Raw genomic sequence first — 16,131 nt, forward strand, 5'->3', positions numbered from 1 at the left:
CGGCTAGCGCAGGTAGCCCTCGAGTAGCTTTGCGCGAAATTCAAACCAAACAAACCAAACAACACTTCCAATTCGGGCAGAGTAAAATGACAAGTAAACATATATACCATACTATAATGGAACTCGTGCTTATACGATCCTGGAAAACCTTTTTTATTACGCGATATGCAGCCATCAACTTTGCGAAAGTTTTATGCTTTTTGCATGTAGATTTGCAATAGGTGTCACGGTTTTCATGTTTCGCCTCCATTTTCGTCACGGAGAAATTTATTTTTCGTCAATCTCAGGGTACAGATGTTACGTCATTAATATGTCACATGCGGATCTAATGCACTGGTGCTACAGCTAGTATATATTAAACGAAATATTTTTCTTAGCATGTAATAATAATTTCAGTAAAAGACAGATCGCTTGATCAAGTTGAGGCTTTAAATTATTGATCAACAGACTTTCACGTATGCCTAATAACTGTTGAAAGATTATTAAAAACTGTATAATATATCACCACAACGTCACATTCACGCGCTACTAAGCCATCTGGTGACATACATGTGCGTTCGTAGGAGATTTTCAGGGGCCGGGGAAGCAAAGTAGTGTGAAATTGTGAAGCGGAAAGAAAACTCATATGCATACGGTGAATAAATAAAAAATGTGCTCTCAGTTTCAGGTAGACCTAATTTTACAATCGTCTGCATGGCATTCATATCCAGAATATATATTAGAGGTTATCAAAGTTGACATTATCTTTACACCAGAATAAATACTGTAATATACATTCAGGTATAAATGTAACCGGTAAATACGTTCCTGGATAAGCTTTACGGGAATAGCCCCGTATGTGGTCGTATTACAGACAATATTTGTTTTGGAACATTATAAACTAGTTATTAAGATACACGAGCATTTGGGTAGGGTTCATATACTTGTTTGTTTTTTGAACTGCACGCAAGGGCTATCTGCGCTAGCTGTCCCTAATTTAGCAGTGTAAGACTAGAGGGAAAGCAGCTCTTTAGCTGCTCCTTTACAAACAAATAGTGAGATTGACCGTCACATTATAGCGCTCCCACGGCTGAAAGAGCGGGCATGCTTGGTGTGACGGGGATTCGAGCTCGCAACCCTCAGATTACGATTCGAGCGCCCTAACCCCCTGGCCATGCCTGGCATCTGGGAAGGGATGGACAGAAGTAAAATTTTATTTTCTATGATATTTTCAGAGAAGCCAACATTCTTTAAATGTTTGATATTAATACGCACCAGGGGGAGGAAATGGAGGAAAACCGGCATATTTTTCTTCCTCCTGCAAACACTTTTTTTCAACAGACCGCCATCCATTTCTCAATGGATTGACTCGAAACTTAGTAATATTATAACTTGATCCAGCATGCTCAGACTATTTAGCCTTATTTCGATCAACTTCCATTTGGCAAAAAATTCTTTTCTACAGGCAATACACATTGACATACAAAAGCGTTGGTCTTGCCTAATTACAGAGGTCCGAATGCCAGAAAAAAAGCATAATTTTATAGGTGTTTGACCAGCACTATGTCGTATTTCGGCCAAATTACATGGCATTTGGCACAACGGTAATTTTTTTAAGTTGGTTTTTGCTCACACTTATAGAGAATTTTTTTGATTTTTTGTTCGCTCCATTTTTCAGCGAGGAAAGCACAATTTGGAGTTCTAACACAACACAATAACCATTTCGTAATTATACGTACCTATGTTCGAAACAACAGGTCTAACGGGACACATTAGCCATTTCATGACAATACGTACCTATGTTCGAAACAAGAGATCTAACAGGACACAACAAACATTTCCTGATTATAATTATACGTACCCATGTTCGAAACAACAGATCTAACAGGACATAATAGCAATTTCCTGACTATACGTACCTATGTTCGAAACAACAGGTTTAACAGGACAAACTAGCCATTTCATGATTATATTAAAGTATTCATCCTGTGTTCATAAATGATCTTTTTCAAATTTTAAAAGCGACCTCTGCAATTTAATTTCACTAGTTTCTATAAGTTCTATTTGTTTGGTTTGGTTTGTTTTGAATTTCGCGCAAAGCTACACGAGGGCTATCCGCGCTAGCCGTCCCTAACTTAGCAGTGTAAGACTACAGGGAAGGCAGTTAAACATCACTATCCATCACCAACTCTTGAGATACTCTTTTACCAACGAATAGTGGGATTAACCATTACATTATAACGCCCCCACAGCTGAAAGGGAGAGCATGTCTGGTGTGACGGGGATTGGAATCCGCGAACCTCGGATTACGAGTCGAGTGCTTTAACCATCTGGCTATCCTGGGCCACACTAATTAAGAGGTTTGCTGTTGAGAGATATGCTGATTATTTGTGTTCTGTCCAGCATGAGTATTGAAACCCAGATTTTAGCGTTATAAGCCTACAGCCCAACGCGTGTTGGAGGACTAATTGAGTAGACTGTATTCTGTAGCTTATTTTAAATAAAAGGTTTACATGTACCTGTATAGTGGATTCAGAGTGTAAAAGAATATTGAGATTTTTTTTCAGTGTAAAAATTATAATTACACATCTTTATAGAGAGTTTTGCTAGAAGGCGCATTGGAGGACATGATTTCTAAGGATTTTGCTCGCTAGCATTGTTGAGTTTCAACGAATTTAAAAATGTTGTCACAGCTTTCTAGCTAAGATTGAAATACCTTAACAGATACGAAGGTCATTACATCTAGAACATCTGCTGAAGAGTATCCTCTCAATATTGGCTTTTTTAGCTCTGTTAATTGTCAAAGTAGTTATATCACTGCAAACTGCTGTTTTCTGTACAGTTGTTTGGTTTGTTTGTTTTTGAATTTCGCACAAAGCTACTCGAGGGCTATCTGTGCTAGCCGTCCCTAATTTAGCAGAGTAAGACTAGAGGAAAGGCAGCTAGTCATCACCACCCACCGCCCACTCTTGGGCTACTCTTTTACCAACGAATGGTTGGAGTGACCGTCACATTATAACGCCCCCACGGCTGAAAGGGCGAGCATGTTTGGCGCAACCGGGATGCGAACCCGCGACTCTCAGATTACGAGTCGCACGCCTTAACACGCTTGGCCATGCCGGGCCGTACAGTTGTTTGGACTGGAAAAGTGGCTCCCGAGACGAGAGTATCTCATCTGAACAGAAAACGATGGTAGAAGAGATATAAGAGAAAACCACACTTAACTGGATGGAAGAACATAGGACAGCGGTAAGTCTACGGATTTACAACGCTAAAATCAGAGGTTCGATAACCTTCAGCAGACGCAAATTGGCCTAAAATGGCTTTACTATAAAAAACACAGAAGATATGTCAACATTTTAAATCTCTCAGTTTAAGAGTCTTTGCCACCATCTTCAATCATATTTCTTCTCCATAGTAGTAACTTTTTTCTGAAGGCTGAAACCTTCTCTGCGAATTTCAGAATGTGCGTGTTGCTTCCCTGCAGATACATATTCATCGCATTCAGTTTTTCGAAGAGATCGCACATGTGTGCTAATTTTGACAAACAATCAGTATCCAAGAGCGTTTTAGCACATTCGTGTTCTTCTTCTTCGAGATAATAGTAGAGTTCCTGTCGTAATTCGAACACACAGGACAGTACATTTCCATGAGAGGGTCATCACGAGCTACAGTAGTACAACAAAGACGTGTGCTCAGATCCCATATCATCATACAGTGTTTTTAAAAAACCTCGCCTTCTGTGGCCGAGTTTTTATAAAGTTCACCACTTTCAACACGCTTTCCAGGACTAGGTTCAATGAAGGACTCAGGTGCTTTGACGCAAGGGCTTCCCTGCGGATTACGCAGTGGGTCCACAGTGCATCAAGAGCTTTGCTTCTTATAAGTGCCTGCAATTTTCCATAGTAGCCGGACATCGGTACAGACACCAACGCACTTAGTCAAGACCAAGTTGTTTTCACATTTAAAGTCTCAATGATCTCAAAAAGGTCTTGATCCTTTCTACTTGTAATGATAGTTTTACAAAATAGAAGGTCTTCCACAATTTTGCCACCATCCACAAACCGTGTGCAGCAAATCAAATGAGCATCCTTGTTACTATCCGTCGCCTCATCTAGCTGTAATCCGAATTCCTTCCCTTTCATTTTTTTTCAATTAGCTGATCCTTGAGGTCTTCGGCTATGTGGTGGATTCTTCGACTGATAGTATTGTTGGATAAAGGCACCGTTGAAAGCAATATTCCCGCACATTCACCAACCATAATGTTCACCATATCCACAGCATAAAATCAGTTCTTCTGCGACGGTGCGAGGCTTTTTTTACATTTCGCGACTTTATATGTCATCTTGTAGGATATTAGTAAAGCATTGCTCGGTACTGATGTTTGCTTCAAAAATGTACCTTTTTGTTCTTTCAATTCTTTTAACTTTCTGATAATATAATCATATGGATGTACTAACCACGTCTCTAAGTGGTGTTTTAGTTTACTTGGAAGCATGCACTCCGAAGCCAAAACTTTTAGATGTAATACACACTGCAGACTCTTCATGATTGACATCTATTGAAATAAAATTAAAATCTAGAAAACTATCGTCATATTTTCGTTTCTTCACGACTTTGCCACTGGTCTATGGTTAGCCATCCTTTTCTTCAATCCAACATTTCTTATTAATGTTAAATTTATTTTCCATTTTTATGCAGAAGGACTAAAAATCAATAAAATAATTTACTGAACTTCGCTAGACACTTGATCACAACACCCTTCAGTTATTCCGATCGCTGATGGACCAGGAGAGTCGACAGGTATTTATATACAAATTTTAAGAAACGAGGAAGTTCGAGAAGTTACTGGCATAGCCGAAAGTACAAGTAAATAAAAACATATCTCAAAGATTCGAAAACGTCATCGAAAAGAATGTAGCGCGATCTAGTGTTAAAACTTTAAACTACCTCGAGCTAGTAGTTCGTGCGGTATCCGACAGATGTAGATATCGCTGTGTTTACCTCGAAAATTTGAAATATCCCGCGGTGCACTATTTGGGAACCACAGGATTAGTGGTAAGCCAGTTAACAACACCTGCTACCGACTCTTGCACTACTATTTAACAACAGTAACAACAACAACAAAAACAAAAAAACACTGGGATCGCAATAGCAATGGGGACAAATGTTGTTCCAACGCATGCTAATGTCACGATTGGATTTGTCGAACTACAGTTGGTTACTCATTAGCTGTACGCGAAATTCAAAAACAAACAAACTTCTGCTGCACAATAATTCACATTATCGCCATTTCTACATTTATCATCATTAAATGTTCTAATTCCACATCCTATGCACTACTACTACCTTAAAGAGAAGTGGCACTGAAGTGAATGGATACTATGACAGAGTATCATGGACTACGATGTCGGTCATAAAATATTACGAAAGATAATAAATATGCGTTTCGACAATGTCACACACCCCTATGCTAATTTTAATTGCTTTGCAAGTGCACTTAAAGCCCAGTTTGGATAGAATAGCTGTTATTTATTTATTTTTTACGAAACAGGGCATCAAAAAATATGCATAATTAGTAATTATATTGGTTTGGGATATTAATTCTGGGACAATCAAATTTTGTCTAGACTAAAAATAAAAGAACTATTAATGTATTAACATATTCCCTTGACTTTAAATTACAGCAAATAAATTACATAAAACTGAAAGATTACGAAAACTTTTAAAATGAAATTATGAAACAACTAAGCGAAATGGTTATACTTCACGGGGTGTGTTTACCAAGCTAACATCAGTGAAATGTTAAACTTTATTTGAAAATATTTGCGTAAAGCTACTGGATGGCGATCTGCGCATAGCTCTTCCTAATTCTGGACTAAGATATTAGAAGAAAGGCAGCTACTCCAATCTCAATTTATTCTTGTCTCGTCGAATACTGAAATTTGACTGTTACACTTATGCCACACCCACAGCCTCAACGTGCGATCAATGAACTTTAGGATTTACAGACTTAGGTCAGCAACAAGACTACAAAGAAGTCGTACTGCGAATAAATAAACGTCATATAAACGTTTCATCATGTTCGTAAAAATTAAGATATCTAATCTGTATAAAAAACTTACATCCTGCAAGAGTTAGCAAAACTTTACATGTTACACTTGTAACAGCAAGAAGATTTCTTCATACCTTTAGCTGATTATTACAGTTGTAAATGTAACAGTGCAGAAACGAAGAACCATGACAACTCACAAAACTTTTAATATCTCCAAGGGTCTAACTCACAACCAACCAAAAGTCTAAATTTTAAATCGGAACTACTTAAGCCTATTCTTGACGAATCCGAAACTTGTCGGACCTGGCATGGCCTGATGGTTAATGCGCTCCATTCTCAGTCTGCGAGTTACGGATTCGAATCCAATCACTGAATATGCCATTTCTACTGTGTGTGTGCGTTATAATGTGATGGCTAATCCTACTTTTCATTTTTCATTGGTAGCCTAACATTTAGAAGTGGGTAGCGTTGACTAGCTGCCTTCCCTTTAGTCTATCACTTCTAAATTAGAAACGGCTACCAAAGGTAGCTATCGTCTTGCTCTGCGAAAAATTATAGCAAACACAAACAGGCAGACAAACAGAAATTCCTTAAGCCTATTAGTTTATAAGTATACTTTTGATAACGTGTAAATTTCAACATACATAACTAAGTCCTTGTTTTTTCAACTTCTACTACCGTTTCAAATGATTTTCTCACATGAGCCATAAAAAAGGGAGTAAGCTGATTTGAAGGAAATGATCGCGTACACGTTAATTTGCTCTATATGAATTTTATTATTATTATTGGTAACATCGTAACTGTAATAACACGTAAGTAGACTGAGTGAGAGCTACTCAGTTTCACTGCTTGACCCCTTTCTCCACTGACCCACTTAACTCCCCTAGCGCGCTTTCCTAACCCACTTTACACTGCCCTCCAACGTGCATCCTCATACGCGTTTAGAGACTCGCATGTTCTCTGGTGGTGGTACTACTAAATATTGGTTAACGTTTCGCACACACGACATAAGAACATCAAATCCCTTCAATCCACCATTTTTAAAATATATTTTATCACTACTATCATTATCGGAAAACAGATAACACGTTCTAAATGTTGCTGAAACATTTATGAAAAAAATTATTATAGATTACCTAAAGTGTCGCGGCACTTGAAGTTATTTTAGGCAGAATTAGAGTTAATTCATCTGTGGGATCTTTTCTTCCCCTTTTATTAGCTATATTTTTGTGCGTCAGCAAAATGAACGTGGCGCCAGCGTGTACCCGATTCGATTTTATTTCTCATCAATATCGTGTATGTGTGTTTATTATAGCAAAGCCACATCCGGCTATCTGCTGTGTACACCGAGGGGAATACAGCCCTTGATTTCAGTGTTGTGAATCTGAAGACTTACCGTTATCTTAGCGGGGAACTCATCAGTATCTCTCTCAGTCTGCCATTAAATTGAAATTCGTTTAGATTGGATTAGAATAAATTAATCTATAAAACTTTGGGTGTGGTCAAATACATCAAACAAAAAGTTTAGACCTCCTGAGTCCAAAACTGTAATCAGATTTCAAATCGTTCAAGAGATGACGGTTTGTTTTTTAATTTCGCGCAAAGCTAAACGAAGGCTATCTGTGCTAGTTATCCTTAATTTAGCTCTGTAAGACTAGAGGAAAGGCATCTAGTCATCACCACCCACCGCCAACTCTTGGGCTACTATTTTACCAACGAATAGTGGGATTGGCCGTAACATTATAACGCCCTCACGGTTGAAAGGGCGAGCATGTTTGGTGCGACAAAGAGATGACAGAGTTATGAGCTAAAAGTTTGTAGTTGAAAAACTAAGAGCCATTCTATTATCCATTTTGCCGCGGCTAAAAAGGACATATTTACAAGCTAAATTTCTAAAGTATAAAAGAGAGAAAGAAACCTGATTACACAATTACAGATCAACACATACAACAGAGAATCAAGGATAATAAACTTATACCAGTTTATATTGGTTCTTAAGTGCGAGTTCAATTTTTATATTTGGCTGTTTACAGAAATTTAAAGAAAGCAAAACAAACGAAATTAGAACCAACGAAAGCGTTAGACCTAAAGTAATATTATAGTATCACTATATGTCACATATATACAAAAACAAACACAGTATTGGAAAAAATATTAATAGTGAATTAAATTGGTACAAACTTCAAATATTAATGCACCCTTTACTGTATGAAAATACTGCACCAGAGTACAGACGTGTTGAAAGTCTGCACTGTAATTAAATATCATCCAATCAGACAGTGCCACATCAGCATGATGCCCATATAAGCACCCATACTATTCCCAGCAGTAGTGTGGTAAAGATGCTCACTACAACTAGATCAGAAATACCATAAGAAAAATGTGCAGAAATCAAAGGTCTGGCTCCTGACAAACTGTAGGAAATTTCACGTTTTAGTTCTATCACTATGGAAATAATAGTGTTAATAATATAGGCGGTAGAGGGAAAAAGCCTCAATATTTTCAAAAGTGATGTTAAGTAACTCATGGTATGCTTTTTATACAATCCGGTAAAGATCTTGCCAATGACCTAGATGTAACGTAGACGCATTAGTAGGAAGCGGCTTCACACTTGGTAGATGTTTAGCTGTTAAACAAATACTGCTGGGGGAAGAGAAAACAAGGTGGTTAAGGAACTCGACTCGTAATCCGAGGGTCGCGGGTTCGAATCCCGGTCACACCAAACATGCTTGCCCTTTCAGCCGTGGGGGCGTCATAATGTGACGGTCAATCCCACTATTCGTTGGTAAAAGAGTAGCCCAACGGTTGGCGGTGGGTGGTAATGACTAGCTGCCTTCCCTCTAGTCTTACACTGATAAATTAGGGACGGCTAGCGCAGACAGCCCTCATGTAGATTTGCGCGAAATTAATAAAAACACCAAACCATTGATATTTATAACAATTGTTTTGGGTTTGTTTGTATTTTCCGTTACTAGGTGTTTTCGGCCCTTACCAGAAGTTTTGTAGGAAAACTGACTTATGAATTGTTGATTTTAGTGGAACACTTAGGTATGGAGCAAGATCCCTCAGTGGATAAGCGGATAATTTACAGAAATGGGTTAAAATCCCGGGTTCAATTACCCACAATGTTTAGGATGTAGACCACTAACTGTGTGGCTTTGCGCTTAACCTACATGTAACAAGTGACGATTATAAAAACAAAACGACACCAGATGTTAGATGCATAATGCATAATATGCCACCTGGTGCTACAAGGTATGATTCACCAACGTGGTGCTGAATGAAACTATTAATAACGAAAATTTAAATTTTTTAAACCAAAACCGATCCTTGTCTTTTATCACAGAAACCTCTTTACATTTTCATAAAAAACATCGGTTAAAACCCAGGGTCCTTTAAATACATAAACATTTGCACAGCCATAAGATATTTCGAGCACACGGAGCATTTGAATATATATAACAATTCATAATTCCAATCTTATTACTAAATTTATATTCTATATTCATTTTGAAATTGTTTAAATAAAATTATTGACGACTGATCGTTTTCATGAAAACTAAACTAGCACAGCACAGATAGTCCACTGTGAAGCTTTGCGCTCAACTAAAGCCAGCATCTAAATTAAAACCATGAACATACTTGTACACTACAGTAGTGTTAAGGTCATTTGGATCTATGCTGTTTACCTACCCATGCCTTTTGCAGGCACGGCATGGCCAAGTGGATAAGGCACTCGACTCATAATCTGAGGTTCGCGGGTTCGAATCCCTGTCACATCAGACATGCTCGCCCTTTCAGTCGTGGGAACCTTATAATGTTACGTTCAATCCCACTATTCGTTGGTAAAAGAGTAACCCAAGAGTTGGCGGTAGGTGGTGATGATTAGCTGCCTGTAGTTTAGCTCTACACAGCTAAACTATGGACGGCTAGCGCAGATAGCCCTCGTGTAGGTTTGCGCGAAATTAAAAAAAAAGAGCTTTTGCTGGAACGAAATTTGTTCAATTCTAGAAGTGAAAAAGAAAAAAAAAACACTTTACCTTTCAAGTGCGTTTTGGCAAACAAGTTCTCATAAATGCATACCATAATTAATACATATTGATAAAGCAAGAATTCACGAAGCCTAAGGAATTTCACTGCGATAACTGGAAGTTCAATAAACCTTCTAATCAACAAATACTACACAGTTATCACAAATATGACTTTATTATCAAGTTCTACAGGGCGCTGTATGGCTTTGCTCGTTTCATTTCCAGGCCAGCGAACTTTATTACTAGATTTTATTTGCTTTTTTTTCAATTTCGGCAAAGTTACACGAGGTCTATCTGCGCTAGCCGTCCCTAATTTAGCAGCTAGCCATCACCACCCACCGTCAACTCTTGGGTTACCCTTTTACCAACGAATAGTGAGATAGACTATTACACAATAACAATCCTTGGCTGAAAAGACGAACATGATGAACGTTTAGTATAATGGAGATTTGAACTCGCAACCCTTAGATTACAAGTCGAGAGCCCTAACCACTTGGCAGTGCTGGGCTTTAGTAATGGAAATATATGTGTATATCTAATGTTATTTAGCTTTGCACCGAGACTGACTCTCACACACAAAAAAAACAAACAGCTTTACGTATATACTTTTAGGCTCGGCATGGCTAGGTGAATTAAGGCGTGCAACTCGTAATCTGAGGGTCGCGGGTTCGAATCCCCCGTCGCACCAAATATGTTTGCCCTTTCAGCTGTGAGGACGTTATAATGTGACGGTCAATCCCACTATTTGTTGGTAAAAGAGTAGCCCAAGAGTTGGCAGTGGGTGGTGATGACTAGCTGCCTTCCCTCTAGTCTTACACTGCAAAATTAGGGACGGCTAGCGCAGGTAGCCCTCGAGTAGCTTTGCGCGAAATTCAAAACAAACAAAATATAATTTTAAAGTTAATTTATTAACTTATGACTTTTCAAGTTTCTTTTACTATTTCACTTTATTTTCACCCCACTGGCACAACGATATGTCTACAGATTGCTAACGCTAAAAACCAGGTTTCGATACCCGTGCAGAGCAGAGATAGCTTTTTGTGTAGCTTTGTGCTTCGCTATAAAAACAAACACCCTTTATTCTCAACTAATAAAAGATAACCACATAGAATATATAAGGCGCCTTCAAGGCACAAATAGTACCACGAATAATACTTTTATAATATCGAAGCATACGTCCGCCTCTAAAATTAGTTAGAGATAGAGACAAAAACAGTAAAACAAAATAAATCCAATACATTTGTCGTAACGAATGAACTTTCAGTCAGGATTTATGTAAAACACTCTTTTAACTTTCGATTTTTTCTTTTATGAGATTAACAATCTGGGGCGCAGCTAGGCATACACTGAAAATTCAAGATCCGAATTTTCGTTGAAATAAATTTTACCCTGGCTGTTTTAGCCGAGTAAAACTTAGCGATGAAACTTTAACTTCTACATTTAAATTTTTATTGAGCTCGTACGAAAGACAAAATTTCATCAGAATGAGCTATTTCAGGCTTAATTTCAAAACTACTCCCCCCCCCCCCACTAACGGCGTGAGTGATTAAAAAAGGTGATCCCTCCACGGGCCTTAGGCTCGCTCCTCTCTGGGGCAAATAAGTCGGGTATGGAGTACGGATAAAGGATAGAAACGAATTAAGAAGCAAAGCCACAACCATGTTTATTACTATACACATAAATCCCAATATACAATATTACCAATCTAGAAATACACTGTGCAGCTATACGTATGCTAGACTTTTCACTGAGGGCAAGTTATTGAAACACGTTAAATAATTAAATAAAAACACAACAAAAACAAATAAATTAACATATATGAAATACTTTTTTGAAATGTAGTTTTCGTTCTGATAATTATTAATATGGACAATGAGTCCAAACGTTTCTAATAACAGTTGTGGTAGTGGCGTAGTGATTTAACGTGCTGGGCTGTGTACAGTAGGATCTGGGTTTCAGGCTGTGATCCATCTTCACATACTCTATCAGTGGAATACAATAGATTCCGTTGTTCGATTCGAAGAGGCAGAATGTGCCCTTCGTTTGGTCAGTAGCTCAAATTTAGGGACGGTTATATTTCAACCATTTCAATCGTTCAAACCACTGTTGCAATAAACTTCCTCAGGTGCAAAATTCCAGTTTTAGTCCAATTTTGACTTACGAGTTCACTTCGTTAAAGTATGAAGAGAACAACAGTTAATGAAAACTTCACCCATAAGAAACTGCACAGAATATAAAAGTGTGTTAGAAAAATAATGAGTCGTTTGTTTAATGTTCCCCAGGGGGTCAACGATAACTTTATGAACTTACGAAGCAAAAATTTGGGGTTCAATTCCCCATGGTGCAGGGAATTCAAACAACCTATTGTATATTTCTTACGCTTACATAAGCAGATGAAAGTTCTTATATAAGTACAACAGTTCAATCCCACAGAGTTCAATAGTTTTATTTAACAATACATTGTAGTGGTGTAACGGAAAGAGCTAAAAACTAAACAGGCAAAAATAAGAAGTTAATTTGTACAAAGTAATAATAGGCGTTTGTACCGAGATAAGAGGATTCCAAGAACTACAGAAAAGCAAAATATTATTACCCCTACCACGAATACTTTGTCGTGATTAGCTGAAAACACATCGCACGGTATGAAACTTTTTTCAACATAGTTTTCAAAACTGTGAAATTAATTGCATCGGTGATGCCCATTTGTCAAGGCCATTGCCATGTAGCGTGATGTCATAGCAGAAGTTTTCAAATGACTTTTTTTTTCAGCGCAAGGTAAAACACGCCGTTTTATTTAGGCCTAATTGCAAAAAATATCCTCAATTCATTAAGACGAATGCTGGCATATCTTATGTGGTAATATTTTGGTTACTCACAGATGAGCAGCTCGAGTCTTTTAAGTAAAATTTTGCAGACGATATTTTTTCTTCTGCAGAACAGTGAAAATACGCTGTTTTATTTAGGCCTAATTTAGAACGTCGGAAATCTTACCGACTTCCTAGATTTTTTTTTTTTTATTATTTAAACAGGCGCGTAATTCAACAACTTACTGGTTTAATCACATGATGGTGGGATGTTCTATTTTTAAAATTAAACAATTTTTCAATCTTGATGATTTATTACCGATTCTTAAAAATTGGATAAAGTTTAGCATTTAACTGAATATTTAAGATTCAAATGTAGGCTAAATATATAATATGACAGCGCTAATTATTCACATTTTAGTAAAACTGGAAAACAGATGACAGGGTGTAAAAGAAAACAATTATTCACTGACAGCTTCGAGTAATTATTCAAAACTTGATGTAATTAGTAAAATAAGACATTTAACTCCCCCCTCCTCACCGAGCTTTTTCTCATAGATCGACTTACATATTTCTATTACTTATATTTGTATTTGTGGGAAAACTACTAAGGCTATCTGTCATAGGCTCTCATTTTCAGGAAAGGCAGCCCAGTCAGCAGCATCCATTATCCACGCAATGTAAGGAATTGAGACATCCTCGGCTTTGAGGAGCAATCAATATTATGTGGTATCAAAATCCGTGCTCTAACACAGGGCCACGCTCCTTCTTACCAAGTGTTTGTGTTTTCTTATTCCAAAGCCACATCGGGCTATCTGCTGAGCCCACCGAGGGGAATAGAATCCATGATTTGAGCGTTGTAAATCCGTAGACATACCGCTGTACTGGCGGGTGTCCTTTTTACCGAACGATACTCTTTTCAAAATAAATGGGACCATTAAAGGAAATATATCCCGATTAAAAAAACTAAAATGTTTAGAAGTTATCAAATTATCATTTCATTATTAGATTTATTCAATGTACCTATAATCTATTTCTTCAGCTGTTTTTACATAATTATCTCACGCTTTACGTAAAGCCTGATTAGCAAACAAAAACAGCAGTCAACAAATCTAAAACTATATTTACACAATTAAAATTATTACGTGTCCACGTTAAACAACTGCATATTTTCACACTTTTCCAAACTGAAACAAATACAAGTACTATCAGTAAGAAAGATTTTTAAATTTTCGATTTTTCTTACACAATTCTTGAAGGATGCAACTGTTCCTCTACCTAGCGATGTTACTGTTACTTTTGAAACACAGACATTACTTGTGGTAGTATTAATTTAATTAAATAAGTCGATAAACTACGATAAATTGTAGGAAAACTAAAATATGCCAGCCAAAAATGGAGCCGTAAAGTTAACGAGTACAACAACATTGGCGAGAAGAAGACGTGAAATGATAGTCTCTTTGCGTTAATAGGTTTTAAAAAATTAAATTAGCTAGCTCAAATGGAGACAAGTATTTAAAACACATAAAACATCATACAAAAATATGTGAGCCATTTAGTGAGGAAAGAAGAGTGAAAAATCAGCAAAACATATAAGGAGATACCAGACGAAATGGTACAGGTCAGGCCAAGAGCAAACGCTACGCCATGACGACCAAGTTCAATGGAGATTATCAAGCCTGTTAGCTGACCCGTTTTCAAAACTAGACCGACAAAGCTTTTCCGTTACTATAGTGATAACCAAGCAGATCGGGTTTCAAGACTGCGACTACTACTGCTAGACCGACATAGCTTTGCCGTTATTATAGCGATAACTAAGCTGTACGCCTGAGAGTTTATATCGCTAAAAATTGGGCTTCGATACGGTAGGTACAACACAAATAGCCCACCATGTAGCTTTGTGCTTAACAACAAACAAATAAAACTATCGAGTATACGGCATTTCATCTAAGAAAAATGTTTCTTTTGTTTATGTTAGAATAAAGCGATTGAGGGTAATTGTTGTGTCCACCGCGGAGAATCGAACCCCATATTTTAGCGTTGTAAGTCCGTAAGCTAACCACCGTTCCACCGGAGGACGAAAAATGAGATAAATACAAGTTACAACAAACAAAAACTATTAAATTATATGATATAGTGAAATTAAACGTTTATAGAACTACTTTTACACGCGCTACTAGAAAGCTAGTTAGAGAACTCTGTTTTTCCTTCATCAGGTAGTTTAAATCTCATATGTTTCACCGACTCTCTCCCTTTTAGGCTATATTATTTATTCGTCTGTCGATTTAAAAAATGACTAAACAACACAACTTAAACATAAAATATGAAGCTATGAATCTTGTAAAAAAAATGTTTACGTACTTGATAAACCACCTTATCGTTTATCCTGCAGGTTATTAAATAGTGAACAACAGTAGCGAATTTTGAATTAGTGATGTACATCCCTTGGTGACTAGAAGGGGAATTAGGCGACGAATAATTTACGCTTTGTCCTTACAGACTGAGAACGAGATTAGGCGCGTGATACAGTTCCGATCGAGTGTTAAAATCAAACCGCCATAGTGGCACTAAGTCTTCGTGTCGAGTTCCAGTTGCTTAGTCCACAATGATCACGCAAAGCAAATTCAACTTCGATCGTTTCATAAGATATATATCTACATTAGTCTAAAATTATCAGTTTTTTCTTAAATACGTAATATACAACATAATAGTGAAATCACAGCTTATAGATATAAACACTTCGTTGAGTCTCAAGCGCAAGTTAGTATAGCACGATGACGCCACAAGCACGGTATCAACATAACTGAATAAAACACACGAGATACGAGCCCAGACGTCTAGGAACGATCACAAAAGTGAAGCGATTTTCTCTTAGAAAACCAAGGAATATGAGACTATAACACAGGTGCCCCTAGCGGAAAGCTCTGAAACACTGTATACTTTGAGCGACAACAGAACTTAGGTTGCTTTGTTTTTCGATGTATTTGCAGGTATTAAACCTTCTAGAACTACTGTTCCTTTTTTAAACAATTTTACTGTATCCCGCCGGCAGAGGGTCTGTTATTTAAAGTTATACATGTGTGATAAATGAACAAATCAAAAATACAAGTACGACTGCGAATGGTGATAATCAAAAGGTTCCAACATGTTGACAGAAATACATAAAAGCTCAGTCATAAGCAGCTAAATTTAAAAACGCTCGAACAAAGATAAACAAAGGGCAAAATGCGTGCAGCTATCTCTAACTTTAAAGTCACAGGTT

The 16,131-nt window shown here is 37.4% G+C and overlaps 1 protein-coding gene across 1 annotated transcript in view; it reads right to left on the bottom strand.

Annotated features, from left to right (window-relative positions):
• LOC143239086 (uncharacterized) overlaps positions 1-15,714 on the bottom strand; it is a 115,315-nt gene extending 99,601 nt beyond the window's left edge. The window contains exon 1 of the mRNA XM_076479891.1: positions 15,231-15,714. The gene's annotated coding sequence lies outside the window, so the exon portion shown is untranslated. The remainder of the gene's footprint in view (positions 1-15,230) is intronic.
• Positions 15,715-16,131: the final 417 nt, after the last annotated feature.

Source organism: Tachypleus tridentatus, chromosome 13, assembly GCF_004210375.1.
Source record: "Tachypleus tridentatus isolate NWPU-2018 chromosome 13, ASM421037v1, whole genome shotgun sequence".
Lineage (NCBI taxonomy): Eukaryota > Metazoa > Arthropoda > Merostomata > Xiphosura > Limulidae > Tachypleus > Tachypleus tridentatus.